The 22,500-nt window shown below is 37.1% G+C and overlaps 1 protein-coding gene across 1 annotated transcript in view; it reads right to left on the bottom strand.

The window, feature by feature from the left end:
- The window catches only part of LOC135198224 (uncharacterized), a 1,334,440-nt gene that overhangs the window by 1,067,462 nt on the left and 244,478 nt on the right, over positions 1 to 22,500 (bottom strand). Inside the window, exon 2 of the mRNA XM_064225797.1 lies at positions 16,476 to 16,541. The gene's annotated coding sequence lies outside the window, so the exon portion shown is untranslated. The remainder of the gene's footprint in view (positions 1 to 16,475; positions 16,542 to 22,500) is intronic.

The following is a 22,500-nucleotide window of genomic DNA, read 5'->3' as shown; positions in this document are numbered from 1 at the left end:
CAGTACATTGCTGCACCATCCGCTAGCACTGGCGAGTTTGCTAGAACTTTGCAAAGATGTTTGATGTTTTCAAGCGATAAATCCTGTCAAAAACAATCAAACATCGGCCATGTCATTTTCTCAATTAGTAAGGAGCTACGTTCACTTAGGGCCAAGATCTCATCTATAAATGAGTATCCCCTCTCCAGTAATCCCTCAATTAATCGCTTCTGAAAACAGTTCTGCAAATGACTGAATCGTCATTGAATTAATCAATCAATCGCTTACATCAGTGTCTATAAATCCCCGAGAGGCATTTCGCTTCAGCAATTCCAACATTAAAAGATTAATTGGACCCAGATTCACATCAAATTACTCCCGCCTGGCGACGGAGCGGCCCGAGAAGGCATTAAACTAATAAATCTTCATCACATATGCGGTGACTCATTAATCATAATCGCCCGCCATCATTTCTCTCGCCCTCCTCCTCCGAAATATATTCACGGACGATAAGATGTCAGTGCGCTTTGTTCATTTCCATCAATCACCCAGCTGGATACTGCAGTTAATTACCATGGATGATATCTCATGAAAGTCAAATAAATTCGCAAGATATATAACTTTTATTGGAATTTTCAAGTGTATGCATGAAAAATTTCAATGCAATTTCGGGGGGGGATTTTCATGTGTATACATGAAAGCAAACCCATGCATTCACTTTGGAATAAATTTAAATTAATGAACATGTCACATAAACTTTCATTTACAGAATTTTATTAATCGCTTGAAAATGCATTTTTCCTGATTTAATTCTGATACATTAATGCTTGACAATAAGAGATGCTAAGATCTCTGTATAGTCTTCAGTCTATTTCACTGGAAGGATGATACCTGCGATCACCCAATACAAAGGTGAGAAAGTTTGTTACCAACTTTACGATGACTTAATTTTTCTACTTCAGTCGTACACGTGTACGACTTTCTTTCGTAAGCTACTTGAAAGAGTTTTGTACATGCGACCATGTATAAAATGTACTGAAAGAAAGGGACTTAAGAGGAGTAACCTTTTTCCGGCCCCACATACAGTTCAGTTCATGCCTGTCTTGTCACGAAACCTTTGGAGGCATCAATAGGAAGAAAAATTAATAAAGTCTTTACTCATATTGTTGCTCTTACTCTTCACACATTTAATCATCACACTGTACGGTTAAAGGACGTTAGCAATAATTTTTAAAGTCCATTCATCTTTAGAGATAATCTGTGCTAAGAAATTTGAGCGTTTTCTGGATGGCATAATCTTGTCTCAGTCAGTATAAATCAGCACCTATGTAGTAGTCAGGGTTATAAATTTTTCACGACACATTTTATGGGAAGAATAAAACTTGAAAATACATATACTTCGAACACTACCGTTAATTAACCGGGACGTACCAGACATGCCACTGCGCTGGTAGAATTTCACTGAAATCAACTTCTGATGAAGTGGCCACAAGGTGACTTACATACCAACATGAATATAATTATATTTTCTATTGCCGAGCCAGTCACCTTTTATGTTTAACGAAAGCTATATTCAAGCAATGTCTCCTTTGATGACGTATCTTTAAAATGTGACGGCGTTTTGTTTTCTATTTCTGTTCAACTTGACCGCACACCTTCGGGAGAAATATTCTTTGGCCCTTCATGACACATCCTAATTGACGCCAAGATACTTTTACAGCACCAACTGATGGATCATACAAAGGCTACATGTACGGAAAACGTTTAAATAATAAAACAAGAAGACAGGCCGACATCGTTCGTGTTTACACTTTCCTTGTAATATTCTTTTCAACGAACTTTTACTTAAAACAAATCATTTGTCGTACTCTAAGAATAGTGTGTTCAGACAAGCCATTTATTCAAATATTTATGAATACCAGCCAAGGTACAAAAATATTACTATCTTCGTGCAACTTCCAATTTTTTGCTAGCTTCGAAACGCCCAAATTAAACACGGATTTATATGAATGCATAATCCATTTTCATTGAGAATGACTTAACAGAAGGCACATTTTTTTTTTTTTTCCCCAAAATAAAACCTGAATAAAAAGATAGTAATGAGACCTGAAGGCCTCGTGACACAACTAAAGTGACAAATGCGCCGAAGAATAGTTTTTTCTATACAGCTACGGCCCATGAAACTTTCAGTCACGGCCCGGTGGTGGCCTGTGTTATTAGAACCTATAGCGGGGCCAGAGGCACGACCATGACTAACTTTAACCTTGAATGAATTGTAAGCTACTGAGGCTAGAGGGCAGCAACTTGGTATGTTTGAGCATCGGAGGGGGACGATCAAAATACCAATTTGTAGCCCTCTAACCTCAATAGTTTTTAAGATTTGATGGAAGACAGGAAAAGTGCGGGTGGACAGACAAATAGCCTTCTCAATAGTTTTCTTTTAAAGAAAACTAAATTATGAAACAAACTTCTAGGTAGTTATGTATACTGCTGTTAGTGAATTACGGAGACCAAGCGTGGGTGCACACTGTCATCACGCCACATGAACTCATGAAAACTCACGAGGCTCCAAAACCAAGAAATCTTCAATCCGATTCGCAACCAAGTCACGTTATCTCGCGTGATCTGATTTAACGACTGTAAATGTGTCAGTTACTGGAGAACAATGTATAGTTAGTTTATATTACCGTACATAAAATGTTTACGTTATTAATAAAATACAATGAAAAACAATTTAACAAGTTCAGTTTAAGAGAAAGAAATCAAACAATACCGTTACTTGAACAAGGTATAAATTCATATCATTCATTTTCATAATGGCTTCTTTTCTCTTTCAAGCTTCTAAGCTCATATTTGGGTCTTCAATTAAGACGATAAAGAGCTTTGTGCGGTCCAACACCTTCATGTGTGTAGAGGCAGAAACTGAGGCGTGAAATCCCATAAGTAGACCAGCAACGACTAGTGATTATTTTCACGGGGACTCGCAGAGCGCTGCAGTGCGTCTCATAGAAATTCAAATAAGTGTTAAACTGGCTAGAACACTTTTACTTCTCACGTGACATAGTACTAACGTTTTCCAGCCCTGAAACTGCTCTAAAGCAACATTCTCTGTTACAGCTGTTTTTCTTGTGCCATGCCGTTTTTTAATTCGTCTACAAACGGTTCATCCCTTTCTTTCTTTGTTCTATCTTTACCTTTATAATGTACCTACTTTACGACTGTAGCTTTCCTCTCATTGAAAGTTTTCCCTTTTATAAATAAACATTATGTTCTATTGAAGCTTCCTGGGCGGTAATGTCCTTTTCGGCTGATTCCGCATGACAACAAAATCTTTCTGAGCGTATTGCTAAACCAAAGCAATACATAGCCGTGCCGGCCCTGTCCAACCCATCTTAGAACATTGCGACCTATGAAAAAGCAAAAATCTAGTTTTCAAAGAAGCGAATAACTCCGGCAAATATGCCTCCAACGAAATGTATTAGTGAAACACGAATGGCCTCAACGGCAGCTTTTCTAGTATGAATGTCATGGCCAAAGGCGCAATGCCACTAACACTAGTACTATAAGAAAAGTCTTCTTGAGTAAACCATGCATGTCACACAGATTCCATCACTTATAGTTCAGAAGTTACGGCCGAGGTTAGGATTAAGTACAACGGCTATGGAACTTTGAACTTAAGCTTTATTTCTGAAGTAGCCCTCACATAACAAGGTTGACTGAGATCCTTTCAAGTTTGTACGTCAGTTGAGAAAGGTGGGCGTTAAAGGCACACATGCGGGCAATCTACTGAACGGAATTTCTTCCAGCACAAATATGTATCCTGGTCTGCCTAAACCAAGTCTGAAATCCGCTCAACTATGCACGAGGTAACTGTGGCATACAGACAGACAGATAGACGATCTTTCTTCATGCTGATCCACCTTAGTAACACGTTCGGTTAAAAACCCTTAGACCGTGCAGCGACGACAAGGTAAATGTGGGACACTGGCAGAGATGGATACACGTACGATCCCTCTTCATGTAAATCTATGTATGATTGGGATCGGAACATAAAATTTAGGCCAAGCTTGAGACCTGTAAGTCATTCAGCGCTGAAAGGGAGATTGCGAGAAAGGAAGGTTTTAAAGCTATAAATAGGAGGAAGACCTCGCAATTGCGCTATGAAATAATGATTAGGAGAGGGTGGATAGCAAGATGAAACAAAGTTAATGTGAACAGAGATACTGTAAAAGGAATGAAAGGGATGCAGCCATGGGCCAAAGGACGCTGCAAAGAACCTAAAGTAATGCCTCCAGTGCACAACGTGGCGCGCACTGATGGCACTACCCCTCTATGGAGATCTATGCATGATGCTCTAAATTTACACCAAATTTAACAGAAGCCCTTTCAATGTAGGAGCCGCGATGACACGGTAAATGTGACAGACACTGACTGATAGACGGACGGTTACCTTCATGCCCATTCATATATGGTCTACCTTAGAAGGAAGTCATTCTGAGTGTAGGAGGGGTTCGTATGATACGACCTGACTGACTGACTGACTGACTGACATACATAAGGGGGGGGGGGGGTTAAAGGGGTTATTATTAATGATGATGTATGTTATACGACACATGAAAATGTTTCTTCTTATGTTTGTGTTTTATCTCAGCAACTTAAAAACATAAACATAAAAAAAACAAGAAATCATTGCAGTAGCTCGACGCCCCCGCCCCCCCAATTTCTCTCTCTCTCTCTCTCTCTCTCTCTCTCTCTCTCTCTCTCTCTCTCTCTCTCTCTCTCTCCATACCGCATTATGCTGTGGTGTACCTGTAACTAGGTTCCTAATGACAGTACTTGCACTAAATAACGGTAATCTTCTTCAATTTCCATTTGTAATCCGTATAATTTCGGTCAGTGGAAGTTGAGTCTAGTATCTCCATGGGTGGTAATGCTGGGAAGCATTCTTATTGAGATAATGATACCGAAGACAATCAGTTTCAATAACACTGGACTGGCAGTAACAACGGGTATCTCAGTGAAATCGTGAAATACTAAGAAAAGTTCAAGAAACATTCAATGACTGGTAGTTAAATTTATGGATATTTTTTTTTTTTTTTAAGTTTTCTTTAAAAGGAAACTATTGAGATGACGACTGTCTGTCTGTCCGCCCACACAGATCTTGAAAACTACCTGAGGCTAGAGGGCTGCAATTAGGTATGTTGATCATCCACCCTCCACTCGTCAAGTATATTAAATTGCAGCCCTCTAGCCTCAGTAGTTTTTATCTTACTTAAATTAAAGTTAGCCATGGTCGTGCGTCTGGCACCGATACACTAGGCACCAACAACACGGGCCGCCAACGGGCTGTGGCTGGAAGTTTCATGTGCCTCGGCCAAGAGTTTCATGGGCCGAGGCTGAGAGTTTCATACAGCATTATACGCTGTACAGAAAAACCGATTGCCTTCGGCGCGTATTTTACTTTTTTTTCCAGTTGCCACCTGGTTAAGCGGATTCGGCTCTCTCTCTCTCTCTCTCTCTCTCTCTCTCTCTCTCTCTCTCTTGGTTTTCTCTCTCTATCAAAATGAGCAAATAATGAATCTTTCCGACTGAAAACGTTATAAAAAAATATAAAGGGTAAAATTACTACGAAAGATGCCTAATGGGGACCATACTTAGCATCTGCTTATGATACAAAAGCCTTCTATAAAATACTGCAACTGTATCTTTCTTTTGCTTTCACGTTTTCAATTTCACAGATTTAGCTGACATCCGGCTCACCATCTCACAGGTCCCATCAAAGTAGGTCTGGTCTTCCAACTCTTCTCGTAACCATAAGAACCCATCTGTCACTATCACATCCTATTCACAAGAGGGTTGGGGAGGTTGCAAAGGACCTGTCCCCTTCATTATTATCTCATCTACACACAGAACTTCCATAACTTCCCTTACGTATCATTTCCCACTCTATCCGAGATCCGACTCTTCTATATTTCACAAATCTTCTTACAGCTTTATTGTGAAACTTACGTTTTTAAAAGTTATTGCCATGACATGATTCACGTCCGTATTACGCTAAAATAGAATCGCAATTTCGTATTAAATTCCAAGCGGTTTTATTTCCGAATTATATTTAGCATGCCGACTGTCTGATTGGGCTCTTTCAATATTTTACTTCAGCCCACTTCAAGAGACCTGCATTGGATAACATTGTTCTTTAAATATTTAAAACTCGGCGTTATTAATAGTTTCCTTTTCTAGAGTCGGTACATCTCCTTCCGTTATATTTTAATAAAATTCCATCTTTGTATAGTATATGAAGCATTCTATTAAGCAAGCTCTATAGTCATTAAAATAGCATCACCTAAATCTAAAGATTCCATTCTATCTCCAAGGCTTTTTTTATCAAGATCAAGAAAACGGCAAAAAGTAAAAATGACAAAATATTTCCGGGGAAACTTCTCATTAATCGCTGCAAATTCACTCCACAAGACTCCACCAACATTAATTTGCAATAACTTCATTCATGGAAAACATCCATTAGTTTTACATATGTTCACAGGATTACCACAACGACGCACGACCCTCCACAAAATAAGCCTGTGGATATTGTCAAATGCCATCATGTAATCTACAAAAGCCAATTAGGCTACATGCGACTTTCCAATTTCCGTTAACAAAAATATATGATTTGCGCGAGCAATAATTAAAACTTTTCTAAACCCATGTTATTTAGACCTAAGCATTTTAGGTATTGCTTTCTCAAGCCTACTAAGGATAAACAAACTGAATATTTTCATCACTACTGACTCAAGTGCAACACGTCTATTGTTACCACATTCAATTTGGTGTTTTTTTTCTAAAACTCCCAAATTCCAAGTCATCAAGCTGTATTTCGTCACTCCATATTCTTCTAAACAGTCTACTATACAGGATACATGGGGTCATTTCACTTAAAATTTTTAGTAATGGGTCAATTTACAACCACAGCGAGCATATTCACGAGAGATACTTTTGCTACATTCTAAAAAAAAAAAAAAAAAAAAAAAAAAAAAAAAAAAAAAAAAAAAAAAAAAAACAAAAAAAAAAAAAAAAAAAAAAAAAAAAAAAAAAAAAAAAAAAAAAAAAAAAAAAAAGGGGGGGGGTGATAGATTAGGGGGCTCAGATATTATAGAGAAGACTAAAAGATAAGACGACTAAGAAACAGAGAGAAAGTGTGTCTCTGAATCAATAAAACGTAGTTCCGTCTACCCACGTCTGAAACTTTTTCTTCCCATTTACCGGGAAATGTTATCTCCTCGTTTGTGTTTTCCCACAATCTTATAAACCTCACCCTCATGCCAGAGGCGAGACTATCGTATCCGTCGGTAATGGGACTTACTCTTTACCCTCCACCATTATTTTCTTATTTTACTTACTTTATGGAGAATTTTCAGATTTTTAGCTGCTTTTCAAGGGTATAAAAACTTGAAGTCGTAATTCAAATGTTCTACAGCGCTACAAAGAAAGAAAACTAAGTAATATAAAATTCTAAAGAAAACCAAAAAGTAGGAAATGCCAATGCAGCTCATGTGACATTCACGCATACTCAAGAATTAGCAGAACTGAAATCCCAGCAGTGTTGTGTGTGTAACTGTTTCTTTCCCAACTTAGTTCCAACATCAAGTTGTTCACTCCGTTCTTCTGCAGCCCTTAAACGTGTGCTGTATTTCTATATTCCAGTGGAATCGTTTACCAAATATTAAATGCAAGTGCTGGACTAGATGCAAATATGGTGCCTCCTATTTGGCTTCTTACGAACGACCCATCACTCCATCCCTATTAACCCCCTTTGTTCTTTATTTATCAAATAAAATATATCGATCTTGGCGGAAGCAGTAGTCACGTATCAAGGAAACGAACAAACGAACACCTTCCTAAACTATCTTCTTGACAGGTTCCTTCTACACGGTGCCAGCACTAGGGATCCACATACATTATCTAACAAACCCAGGTTAATCCATCTGGTAACTGACCTGAAACGTTAAGGGTCCTACTAGAAGTATCCGAATAGGACAACCCCGCATGAACTCCAAACTCAAAAATTACATGAACTCTACTTAATCAAGTAAAAATCATCAGCATTACATTTCCTTATAAAAAGATATCCACGTCTCGTTTTTGGCTATGTTGCCACTGTTACTTTTATTTATTAAATTAAATTGGACCGAAATATAATACTGACTAAGCTGCCATCAGATCTTTAACCTAACTTTGATATTTATTTAAACAAGGCTAACCACAATCTTCTCCGTGAATCAGATCATCTTTAAAATGTCATTCATAAAATACTGTAATAATTATATTCGTCGCTATTCTCTTAAGAAGAGTGAGGAACTAATATTCAGAAGCTTATGAAAAAATGCAAAAGCGTCGCTTTATAAAGTTAGTTTCCTATAGTTTACCATATAGTTGAACTAGTTCGGATCCTAAGTATGTTCGGATCCATGTAGTATCTTTGTAAAGCTGCATTTTCCACGCTCGCTGCTCTCAAGACCAAATACTGAAACAGGCTGAATGTTGAAAAGCGACTTAAGCTGTGTACTCTCTGGCATTCAGCCATGCATTCAAGATCTGTGCCCCTTTGATTCTCAACTGATAGAACAGTCACCTAAAGACTTCCACCTGTGCCTCTTCAATTTTCAATCTCATCCCCTACGTTAGTCTTGTAAATTCCCTTGCCTGAAAAATAACTTACCCGAGTTTCCATTGCCATTGTACGCATTAAATATCTATCAGTAACTAACGTTAACTATTACTTATGTATGATATATATTACAGAGAAATAAAATGTGATTATGCTGGTTAACACCTGTACGTTTGGTAAGTGCCCTGAAATTTCTGGGGCTTCAAGAGCTGATACTCAGGTATACTAGTTCAGATTCTGCTTTTGGATGCTGCACTAAGAGAAAACAGAAACTTGAAATAAAAACCAAGACACAGGTTAGAGCGAAACTTGGAAATAATCAAAAGAAATATGACCAAAAAGGCTCGCAAAATTCTTAAGTGTATAAGAATAGCGTCAAAGTGAATTTTAAAGCGAAGAATAGGCGGAGCAGCCAAAGAAGACACTAAATGACGTTCCAAGTTACTGTATTATCAAAATAAGTTTCGAGAACGACCCAACATATTATGATCTTGCACAGCAACCTTCCATGAAAATGTAAAAAGGGAAACACACGAAGGGAAACAAATATAGAACTTAGGAAAAAGGTCAAACACTGGGACCTATGAGGTCATTCAGCGCTAAAACGGAAATAGACAGTAAAAGGTTTGAAAGTTGTAAGAGGAGGAAACCCTCGCAATTGTACTATGAATCAATTGTTACCGGAAGAGAACATGATCGGAGCGGAGGTACAGTAAAAGGAATGAAAAGGTTCCAACTAGGGGCCGAAATCATGCTGCAAAGAGCCTTAAATAATGCCTACAGTGCACTGCATGAGGTGCACTGATGGTACTATCCCTATATATGTGTGTGTTTGTCATTTCCATTTTGTCAAAGCTGCTGTCCTTTATTCCCCGTAGAGGGGTAGTGCCGTCAGTGCACATCATGGGGTACACTGTAGGCATTATTTAAGGCTCTTAGCAGTACGCCTTCCGCAAATGGGGAAAATTGCGGCCCTGACTTGAATGCTAGATAATAGAAAAGGCAGATTAGCATAAGACATGACGACGTGAAGAACGAGGCAATTCCGTGTTTTTCGCTTGGCGTATGAGCTCCAATTCAAGGTATCTAGAGAGAGAGGTAGCGTCATCCCCATAGAGCGCTGTGTTAACACAAACCAAAATATGATTTTTACCTGTGTTTTTTTAAGTTTCGCTATAACAAAAATAGCTTCGTAAGCTTTAAGGAAAGTTTAGATTTTCTGTTGCACACCTGATAATGATACTGACAACGATTTAAAAAAAAAACCTAATTGAAAACTACTTCTTTGCCCTGATTGGCTGACTAGCTAAGAGTGACGTCACTAAGCTCATCCTCATTTATACCATGCTCGTCAGTCTTTTTAACTATGACATTTTAACAAAGCTAAATTATGGTGTCTTGTGCCACATAAATAAGAAAAACAAGGAAATTTGTACATTTTTGCATTCCAAGAAATATTCCCGTAGGTGATGTCATATCTGTAGTTTGACGCCTTCATCCGTTTAGCAGACGAATTCCTGTCAGTCAGGCTTTACGTCAATTATAATCACCAGTCCTATTATCAAATTACAATTATAACTAAAATTAATATTAAATAGAATAAAGAATTACAATTACAATTACTTAAAATGTGTAATTAATTACATTCAATTAAATTACAATTACAAAAGCTTGCCGTCAACGCACAGCCCTAGCGTAGAGGGGGCGTGGCCTAGGCAGGCAAGAGATGCCGACTAGTCCATTTCCTTCGCTTCTGATGCAACCACCTTACTTATAACCACCTTGCTCTAGTTACAGTCGAGAAAATAAAGGCTAGACTAAAGAATGAGATGGATATTTAGCCAGAGAGAGATACTTAAGATAAGGATAATTAAAACGACTATTCAGAAAAAGTCCAGACTAAAAATTACTGTTCCAGAAGGTAGCTTGTTTTCAAGGCAATCTAATGACAAAATCCGAGAAGCCGTTTATTACAACACTACACCCAAAGTAAAAATACTATACGATAAAATTCATTTTCGAAAAATCTGTAGATATGTTCTCATACAGCCAAGATATTACGGACGATTTTTGCAAAACGGTCCCCCCCAAAAAAAGGACACGATAAAGGAAATAATCAATACGAAACTCTATTCTGTAATTAAAGCCAAAACTATACAAAAATACAAAGGTTGTAAAATGGTTTACCAATCAGAGTTTTTATCACTTTCACTCAGGAGTAACAGGACTGACGAGACGATAATTGCACTGCTGCCTTGTCTCCTGCAGAGTCATATTGCGAGAGAGAGAGAGAGAGAGAGAGAGAGAGAGAGAGAGAGAGAGAGAGAGAGAGAGAGAGAGAGAGAGAGAGAAAGTACACACTGCGTGGAATGGATACGTAAACAACTACATAAAAAATGTCCCATAAAAATTCTTTGCCGAGACGTACCCTCTCAAAATCTCTATAAGTTTATTATAATCTTGACAACCCATCCATTACAATTTCCATGGCTCTTAGCAGTGGAGCCAAAAACTCCACCAAAAACTGAATGCCAGGTTTCCGAAACGTATGGATTTCTATTTTTTTTTTTCCTCCGTTCTTTTTCCTTCACGTAAAAATATAACGCAAATAAAAGTCTTGTTAATAGGCCTGGAGTGGCCTCAGAACGCGGATAACCGGTAAATTTTTATTTTTTCTTTAACCACACACACACACACACACACACACACAGAGAGAGAGAGAGAGAGAGAGAGAGAGAGAGAGAGAGAGAGAGAGAGAGAGAGAGAGAGCTGTTCGCAATGAAACGGTGAAATACTAACTAACTAACTAATACTAACTATGCATTAACTACCCTAATACAATTCAACTTGTATTTTAATATTTTGTTTACATTATTATTTATTTATTTCCTTATTTATATTTTACTGTACCTGATTTAATGATAACCGATCTCCTCTTTCTGTACTTCCCATTACCTTCTGTTACTTCTTTCGAGTGAACATCATGTTCTTTGGAACCTTGAATTTCAAGGCAATGGCTCCTTTGGGCTTGTTCCATAAGAATAGGGTTCATCTTCTGGATAATAATAATAATGATAATAATAATAATAATTCTGTATATCAAAAAGCACACAAATAACTCTGTTTTGGTATGGTAAAGAGCAAGTATGTCATGGCATTTCTCTTTCCAGGAAAAAACATTCATGCGGTGTAATATCTACTTCAGTTCTTGTGGAAAGAACATTCCACCTCTACCTTTAATCTATCTATATTCTTCACTGCAGTTTGAATGACTGATTTCATTTCAATGCTCAACCTGGAGGGCAGCGACAAGTAATCATCATATGACTGTCAAGTCAGTCACACCAAATAACTAATTAATAAAAAAGTCCAATTAATGATTAACAATCACAAGACATCAGAAAATAAGTACAAGGAAGTAAACTATATTATCAATTAACAATTACAAAAGTGGAAGGAAATAATCCCTCCCCTTCCTGCATTAAGGTTTTTTTCCTTAAAGCAAACGGCAGGTGTAAAATGGGAATAATGCACTCAAAATTATCTTGGGTCAAATATTCACAGTTAATAAAAGTTAGCTATATGAATAAGAGAGCAACAGAAAACCAAAAGTCCACAATACCCGCACTGCGACCCAAAATCCCCTAGTTAACCTTCCAGCTGCTGCATTAAACAGTGATTTAGATTCTTGGTAGTTAAAAAGACATATTTTGTGGTCACAACTAAGGTTTACAAAGGGATGAAGCCATCCACTTCATTTCAAAGGATTTGCTGAGAACTGGAAGGTAACCATCTACTCCTGTCACCCTTGAAGGGGAAAAAAGGTTAGGGTGAAGATTTTATAAATGAAACACACACACACATATATACATTATTCAAAATTTGAACTTTGATTTTAATATGGCTAGTTTTGATGTTGTCTCTTTGTTTACAAAAGTGCCTCTAGATGATTTACTTGAATATTTGGAGGAGGAATTAGAACGTCATGATATTCCCTTAACTGTAGCAAACCTCATTAGTCTCATGAGATTATGTATCGAAGATAGTAAATTTGGTTTCAATGGGGAATTTTTTGCACAAAAGTTTGGCATGGCTATGGGTAATCCCTTATCTCCTGTCCTTAGCAATATTTACATAAAATATTTTGAGACAAAACTCTTACCAAGAATTTTGCCCCAAAAGGTTATATGGTTTAGGTATGTGGATGATATTTTCTGCATTTGGCCAGTTCACGAAAATCTCCAGGAATTCCTTAATAATCTCAATAATTTAGTCCCTTCTATAAAATTTACTGCAGAGGAAGAAATTGTAATTTGAATTTTCTTGATGTAACTGTCCATAGAAATTATAGAAATTTCACCTTTTCAGTCTTTTGAAAAACAACTAATTTTGCCTCTTTTGTTCATTACTACTCCAATCACCATCAAAAGGTTAAATTCTCTGTTTTTTGGGGGGATGTTCCTAAGGGCCTTGAAACTTAAATACCTAAGGACTTTTGTAGATGTGGCATGGAAAAGAGCTAGAAAAACATTTTATTTAACTAATGACAAACTTGAAATTAGTAAGCATAACATTCTAAAATTACCCTATGGTGAAAGGTTTTTAGATATTCCTAGAATTCTAAAGCTTTTTAACATAAATGTTGTTTTCAGTAATATTAATGTCAAGAGTTTAGTAATAAAAAATTCTCCTAAAGATCTTCCAGGCTGCATATATGAAATTCCTTGCAAAAGGTGTGATAAAGTCTATTACGGACAAACCGGTAAATCTCTTTCATAACGTCTCAAACAGCACCAATATTCTGTGAGAACTGGGCAAATGTCGAATGCATTATACGTACATATGAGAGATTTTAGATCACTCCTGATTAACGTGGAGTTCAAGCAAGAGCTTTAATCCCATGTAATGACAATGTTAAAATGAATATCATTGAATCTTGTTTCATCAAGTCAAATAATGGAAATGTTCTAAATTTAAGTCTTGGTTTATTTAAACTTGATGCCTTCATAATGAAAAAAAGTTGTAGATAAATAAAAGCAACAAAATTAATATATTAATATATGCATGTTTTGGACTGTACAGATACTTTGTAGTTTCGGTTAGGGTTAAATCTATGTTTAGGTTTGTGACCGTGTGATATCCGATAATCCTGGATTAGCTCTTTAGCTTTTACCCTTTTGACAATTAACCATCTGTTATTTTTTACCTTGTTTACCTGATAACTTTTTCTCCAATTGTATTTCATTCGTTCCTTGACAATGTCTTGGTATTCGCTTACTTAATGAAGTCATGTGCATCTACTGTGATTTTGTAAGCACATATACATTATATAATAAAAGGAGCCCATAAAAACGCCAAAATATAGAAAAAAAGTACAATATTTCAGAGAGTGCTGTCTCTCTCATCAGGTAGGTAATGAATGAGAAAAGTTACAGAAAAGGGGGTATTTATACCTGTAGATGGATCTCTTGGTATAAATACCACCTTCTCTGTAACTATCCTCATTCATTACCTACCTAAAGAGAGAGACAGCAGTCTCTGAAATATAATACTTTTTTTTCTATATTTTGGCGTTTTTATGAGCTCCTTTTATTAGATGGAATTTTGTTGTAACAGAACATTTTACCAGTCACACACACACACACACACACACACACATATATATATATATATATATATATATATATATGTGTGTGTGTGTGTGTGTGTGTATGTGTGTGTGTGTGTGTGTGTGTGTGTGTGTTATATAAAATTTGTTCTACAAGGACGATACTGCAGCGAAAGGTTAATGAACAAATCGATCTCACAGTAAGTGACACAACTGAAGTGATGTGGTTTGATGTATAACGCAGTCCACTTGTGGGTTGATGGAGTGAGCATTTTCAAAATGTGGTAAACGTGAAGGATAGAATGGAAGAGTAGCTAGATGGTGCAAGAGTGAAAAAAGTTAGTGACAAGTTGAGAATGCTTGCGGAAGGAAGAAAGGCAACAGGTCGCATGCAGAAGACTGGGAACAGTCGTCTATTGTCCATGAAAGCTAAGGTGAAAGTGTAGGAAAGAACTGTTGAGCAGATGATGCTTTATGAAAGTAAAGGGTGGATGTTACGTGCCAATGAAAGTTAAAAGGATGAAGTTGTTGGGATGAACTCTCTGTGTACTAAATGGAGTGCAAGAACTGGAAAGGTGGGAAATGTTGAGATAAGTGAAAGGATGGATCAGAGAAACTTGAAATGATTTGGTCTTGTGAAACCAAAGGAGGAGGATCGTTTGGTGAAATGTGCATAGTTACAAAATTGTCAGGGGGAAGGAGAGTAGGAGGACCTTATAGGACTGGCTATTCTTCTGTGGAAAGGAGAGTAGGAGGACCTTATAGGACTGGATATTTTTCTGTGGCAGAGTTAAAAAGAGTAAGGGGCGCAATATATATGGAAGTGCAAAAATGTATGCATTATAGAGGTGAATGGTTCAGAGTGTGTACACAATGTTCGATGCCATTTTAATAAGCCTTCTGTTCAGGCATATGAAGCGGATATGTTAATGAAGTTTCAGTGGCCAAAGGATTCATCCATAAATTAGCAATTGAAAGTGAAAATGTGGAAAGTAAAAATATGGGACACTGGTGTGTTGTTTTTCCTCAAGAATTACCCGTTGTTACGTGAAAACACTGATAAAATTGTATATACATATATACATACAGACAATATATATATTTCTCTCTCTCTCTCTCTCTCGACACTCTCTCGTAACGTCTCTCTCTCTCTCTCATCTTCTCTCTCTCTCGCTATAGATATATATATATATATATATATATATATAGATATATATATAATATATATAAGATATATACATATGTATATAGATATAATATTATAATATTATATATATATAATATATAGAGAGATAGAAGAGAGGAGACCGAGACGAGAGAGAGAGAGAGAGAGAGAGAGAGAGAGAGAAATACCAGGAAGCCATAAAACAAACCTAAGACTTTCACTAATTCGTCCTGACATTGTACCTCTCGATACAAAGCTGGTTTCGTCAACACTTCTCCTGCCTAACAACTCTCCCTAACCAAACAATAGGTTACTTCTTCGTGACACAAGCAAACGCACCATTCACTCCTTTAAAACTCAAATTACAGACGATGTTTGAAATAACATGGGTGGCATTAGAGTTCACAATCAGTAATCCCTGGTGAACCTTTAACAATAAAGACTGAATGATACAGTGGAACATGAAATTGTTCTACTAAAATTTTGGCAAAGCCGAGAATAATGTACAGTCTGCCAGTATGAAGGTTAAAAAAATTTCTATTTTCACAGATAGTTTAAAACAAAGAATGGCATAAAGGATTTAGGCCAAAGGTCAAGCGCTGTTACCTATGAGGTCATTCGGCATTGAAATGGAAATTAACAGTAAAACGGTTTGAAAGTTGTAGCAGGAAGAAAACATGGCACTTGCACAATGAATCATTTGTTAGGAGAAGAAGAAAAAGAAGATGGAAGATAGAGAATATGAACGGAGGTACAGTAAACGAAAAAAAGGGTTGCAGCTAGGGACAGAAAGGGCGCTGCAAAGAACCTTAAATAATGGCTACAGTGCACCGCATGAGGTGCGCTGATGGCAATACGCCCTACGGAGATTTAAAACGTAACTGTGAAAATTCTTTCCATACCCTTCAACAATATGAGAAGTTATATACCAAACAGACACGAATTCCCAGAAAACAAAATACAATAACAAATTTAGCTACAAGAAATTTGCAATTAAAACAAACAGCAAAACAGTTCATAACTCTGGTTAGAAAAAGAGAAAACAAAAGAAGAATTACCTGGAGTAATGGCAGGACGCGGCGCCCAACTCTTCGGCCCTCTACAGCAGCCACCGCGGCCTGAAACTGAGGAAGATACTTTTATTATGAGCGAACAAAAGAAAAGAGAGGAAAGCAGCAGTATTTGAGAAAGAGGGAGACGGGAATATGCGGATGCACGCGGTGGAGAATACAATGGAGGCTTAAAATGCCACTGCTTCATCACCAGACAATGGGGGAGAGATTAAACGAGCTCCAGGTAATCAAGGAAGACGCCCATGGTTTCAGAACGGGGACCAGAATAATGATGATGATGATGATGATGATGTTGCGAAAGCACTGGATAAAAAACACGGAATAGGAATGCGATAATGACTGGGTACATGTGCGCAACATTTTCCGAAAAGGGAGACGGAAATCATTACTATGGCTAAACGTGACATAAATAACAGGTTGATGTCTTCAGGAAACATATGAAAACAAATCAGATTTACACACTCAAATTCCCAGTGTTCTTGAGCACTTAAACCAATCAAAATACAGTGCCAAAGTACGGCAGTCTTCTTTTACTGAGCTGTTCCAAACCTCTAAAACATCCAATTTTTATATTATTACTTCCTGTTCTTAAAGAGGCAATGTTTTTTTTATTAGTATTATTATTTCCTGTTCTTAAAGAATCAATGATAAATTGATAAATTCCACAAATAAAGTGAGTCAATATAAATAGTAAACCACTGAAAAAATCACGCTGAAAATATGCTTCTGGTGCGGCTTTCAGTGGCGTCCAAGCTTTTCAATGCTTAAGAGACCTTATATACGACACAGCCTTCATAAACATCCAATAAAAAATTGATAAATTGTGCAAGCATACAGATCACAAGTCCCTGTGCATAATGCTCTTGAACAGAAGTTAAACCAATGAGAGAGAGAGAGAGAGAGAGAGAGAGAGAGAGAGAGAGAGAGAGAGAGAGAGAGAGAGAATAATGTTGGATGTTGTAAATTATCTAGATTCTTTTTCCATTATTAAAATCGTCAAAACTAAGGTTGAATGAAAAACACCGTAGAACACAACAGATCTTGACCCCAACCCAGGAGTGTGGCAAAAATTCCTCCGAAGAGGCAGTAAACATTGGCAATGCAATGTTGCGCTCGGGAAAAAAAGGAGGATCACTATTTGTACGAAGAAAAGAAAAAAAAATAGAGAAACAATACGATACATCGACCCGTCCTGACAAAACCTCCTTTATGAACCGCCGGGGTAAAATACGTAAAGAGAAAGGAAAAGACCCGTTCCTATTTTTCGCCGGGAGGCGGCGCATGGCACAATCCAATTTGCATGCCACGATGAGCACGCATTCATCGCCGACGCACGTCACTGCTTGCCCGGGATATATATATATATTCATCCGGTAGATCGATGATTCCAAACACTTATACCCACCCAAACCGAACTCACAGGCTCAGAGAGAGAGAGAGAGAGAGAGAGAGAGAGAGAGAGAGAGAGAGAGAGAGAGAGACACCCTGGTGACGTCAAAGGCCACATCAAAATCATGGATGTGATCGACTAATCGGAGCCTTCTGCGCACTGGTTATTTTATATGCTATTCTATTCGGCAAAACATAGAAGCTCGGTAAAATATAACCTCATATGAAAAAGTCATATGGCTGTCAGTCTGGGGCAAGGCGGTGAATATGAAATGAAGATAATCACCGAAGTTTCTCAATCCTAAAAACTACTATTATCACCTTGTTAAAAGCAAACACGCAAAGGCAATATATATATATATATATATATATATATATATATATATATATATGTGTGTGTGTGTGTGTGTGTGTATACATATGTATATGTATATGTATATATATATGTATATATATATATGGTATATATATATGTATATGTAATATATATATATATATATATATATATATATATATATAATGACCCAATGAAAAAATCATTAATGTTCCTTGTACAAGGCAAAATGTTCCACAGAAGCCATGCAAACTATTGCGAACAAAATCAAACAATAAATACCCAAAGACGAAGAAATATATAATAAATACCCAAAGACGAAGAAATATATATTATAAAAAGAACGTTATCTTTGGGCGGAAATCAATTTGGCACAAAGGCTTCCAGCAACCAAAGAAAGGCGGCAAATGACACCACAAAGCCAAACGTCCTTAAGGGCGATAACTATTCTGCCTTCTTTATTTCTTCTTAACTAGTGGAAATAGCGAACGTCAGTGGAAACAGCGAACGTCAGTGGAAATTGCGAACGTCATCGTAAATAACAACAGAATATATTGTTCCCTTTTTCAGATTTATAGCCGGACTTACCATTTATCATAGTACTACGAACTGTAAAAAGAAGAAAAGGGAAAAAAAAGTATCAATGACATATTGGTAATGAAGGCAAAACTATCTCCAAAACCCATACACAACCCTTCTCAAAGGCCATTTGCAATTTCGAATATTTATTCGCCCACGCGTCTGCACGATCGCATAGGCAAGATATATTCGAGAAAACGTGGGTAACAAGACGATAAAAAATGGTAATCATCATATAAGTTCTTTAAGCCTCATGCTCGAAGGAAAAACACATTCATATCGTGTTACAGGCTTGTGTACACATCGGCGCGCACGCAACTACCATTACTGGATACTAAAAATAAAAAAAATTAACACATTTACAACCTCGGGTACGCACATATATACATGTATAACTGAATCACGAAAGTTTGGAACGTGATAAATGCATAAATAAAAGGTATAAGACACGAAGGAAAGTGAAACACTGGAGTAGCTCCAAGATCTTTTGACTCAACGTCTTTTACTTAGCAGCAACTCCAGTGTTTCACTTTCCTTCGTGGCTTATACCTTTATATATATATATATATATATATATATATATATATATATATATATATATATATATATATATATATATATATATATATATATATATATATATAATACACAAAGGGTATCTTATTTTTTTATGTTTTTCCATATGTATAATACAAAAGGGTATCTATATTTTTTCCTATGTATAATAACAATGGTATATACGGGTTAAAAACGACGTCTGTTTATTTGTATGGTGTAACGTGCTTGAAGCCAGTGGTTATTCAGCAACGGGAGACAAGGCTTTACGTGACTTCCGAACCACGTCGAGAGTGAACTTGTATCACCAGAAATACACATCTCTCACCCCTCAGTGGAATATCCAAGAATCGAACTTGCTGCCATCGAGGTGACGCGCCAACACCATACCGACCACGTCACTAAGGCGTCTGGACTTGCCATCATCCAGCCCCTGGCCAGCCTTTCACCCTTGGCCCTCTCTCCAAGCATGAAGAATGACGGTGCCTCGCGCAGAAATTCTGGAAAGTTGGCAATGTTTCTAGGGTCGGAAGTTGTTACCTCAACCTTATATATATATATATATATATATATATATATATATATATATATATATATATATATTATATATATATATATATAACCGGGGTATGCATAACTTTAGGTACACACAACCCACAAGACTTGCAGGGCGTTTGTATTAGCGTTACCACATACAGCGTACTTGCTAATTAGTGAAAAACTTCCTAACTTCACATATCGTCAATTTCAGTCTTCTTAATTCGATTGGTTATTTGACATTTCGATGACGGCTGAGCCTGAAATGAATGAAAAGGTCACTCATGTTCGACAAATTAAAAATACGTCCAAGCGCTTTGAAACCGTGAGAAATTTATAAAATAGTGATGTAAAATTAATCCTTCAACAATGCACCTTTGATGTCAGAAGAATTATCGATAATTTTGCTGTAAACTCGACATTTAACCAGTAATAATAAAAGCGCTGCAAAAAGCAGATACAGAAAGGTGCAGGTCATGACTGTTGGAGTGCACTCTTGATTGTTCATACCTAGATGGAATAGGATAAGGTGAGTTAACTAGAGGTCCCGTTTTCATCACTCATGTGCATGACGTCACCCGGAGACGTGGAGAGTTCAGCCAGGCGATACATAGGCGGGAAATATGCCGCGTTTTTTCACAGATGTTTATGTTTTCATTTGCGAGGACAGATTCATCAGGGTATATGTGCCATATATGGGTGCTCCAATTCTTATAAGATCAATATAATTGTTGGTAGTGAAAAATTTAGATTTTACCGTTTCCCAAAAAATGCAGTTGGTTCTTACCACGTGCACCTTCGTCACGTGTGGACTTTTTTCATACTCGGTGTGCAGCACAATTCCACACACATTACAAGCGTAAGATGTAAGGCCTTCACGTCATGACAGAGTTTGAGGGCTGCCGTGAAGTTAGCAGGTTCCAGCTTTCTACTACAAGAACAGACGTTCTCCAACTTCGGGCATAGAAAAATAAATGCACCTAAATCCCATATGTAATTATGGGGATTACCAACATTGAACACCGAATAACGCTTAAATTCCTTCTTGTCATGCACCTGAGAATTACGTTTTTTTCTATACAGAGGGTGGATGAGCGAAAGAGAGAATGCACTCTCCCAGACCTGTGTCTTCCACCTTGGAAAATTTCAACCTCCTTTTAAATTAATTTTGAAATTGTTGATATTCAAATTAAATTCCTAGTTACCTTATAAATTCAAATGAATAACCATCTTATCGCGATAACCTGGAGGACCATCATCTTTTATCATTCAAAGAGCAGGTGATCTAAAAACATTTTTTATATCATTACTGCGACGTACCAGCAGCGCAAACAGCCTAAAACCCCAAATTTCAAATAAAAATAATTTTTAACTAATATCTATTATTTGGAAATTTTGCTACATCTATTGAGCCTGTTAGGTCTACTTTTATATGCTGTGAAAGTAGTTACGATGACCACGTCGAGTAACAAATTGTGGGTGCTGGCATTGACAATACAGTCAAACCCTGCTCTGGGCTAAGCAATGTATAATGATGTGTGAAACTCAACACTGGCCCATGAAACTCTCAGGTGCAGCCCATGAAAGTGACAGCCACGGCCAGGTGGTTGCCTATGTGGTTGTCACCAATAGCAGTGCCAGACGCACAACCACGGGTAATCTTAACCTTAGATAGAATAAAAACTACTAAGCCTAGAGGGCTGCAATTTGGTATGTTTGATGATTGGAGGGTGAATGATCAACCTGCCAATTTGCAGACCTCTAGCCTCGGTAGTTTTTAAGATCTGATGGTGGACCTAAAAGGTGCAGACAGAAAAAGTGCGGACAGACAGACAAATAGCCATCTCAATAGTTCTCTTTTACAGAAAACTAAAAACTGAGGTTATGAATGAACACAATGCATAAAAAAAGATCATATTTATATGCCCACCGGGGAAAATAATGTTTCTAGTAAATTCACATACTTATCAGCATGTATAACACTGGAAAAACGATTTAGCACTATTTTGCATCTGAGATTTTGGAGCATACAGAAAGAATCATGTAACGTCAGTTTTGAGCATGGCTGTACGTACATCCAACATATTCCCCGAAATTATATTTTATATCATTTAATTCCTAAATTCTAACACGAAACCCATTAACGCAAGCAAGGTATCCTTTCATCGAGCTCATAGTAAAGAGGAAAACTATAAAAATAAAATAACAAGAGATGTGAAGAAGAACTCAGCCCCTGGTGCTGTCATATGTTATGCATGCAATGGAAAAATCTCAGTAATCCTAAAAAAGGTTACGTGAAAAAAACTTAAAATACAACCTCCTGCCATTCGCCTATCCATGGAAATGCTTTCAAACAGGGCTTGTCTCCCCTAATCCCAATTGTATTTGATGTTCAAAAAATGTCCATGTTAAAATTTTTCATGTATTTTTAAAAAGTAAACGTGAAAGGAGGCCCGAACAGGAAATTTTATGGAATATTTTGTTTTTTATGATTCAATGTCATTTGCAATCTCTTTGTCCCTCTCTACACACATATACATGTACATGTAAATTCATAAGATAGACAGATAGATAGATATGACGATAAAAAGGCCAATAAAAAGGTTACATACACAT

This window comes from Macrobrachium nipponense, chromosome 22, assembly GCF_015104395.2.
Source record: "Macrobrachium nipponense isolate FS-2020 chromosome 22, ASM1510439v2, whole genome shotgun sequence".
NCBI lineage: Eukaryota > Metazoa > Arthropoda > Malacostraca > Decapoda > Palaemonidae > Macrobrachium > Macrobrachium nipponense.
This window is presented reverse-complemented; position numbering and strand designations above follow the sequence as displayed.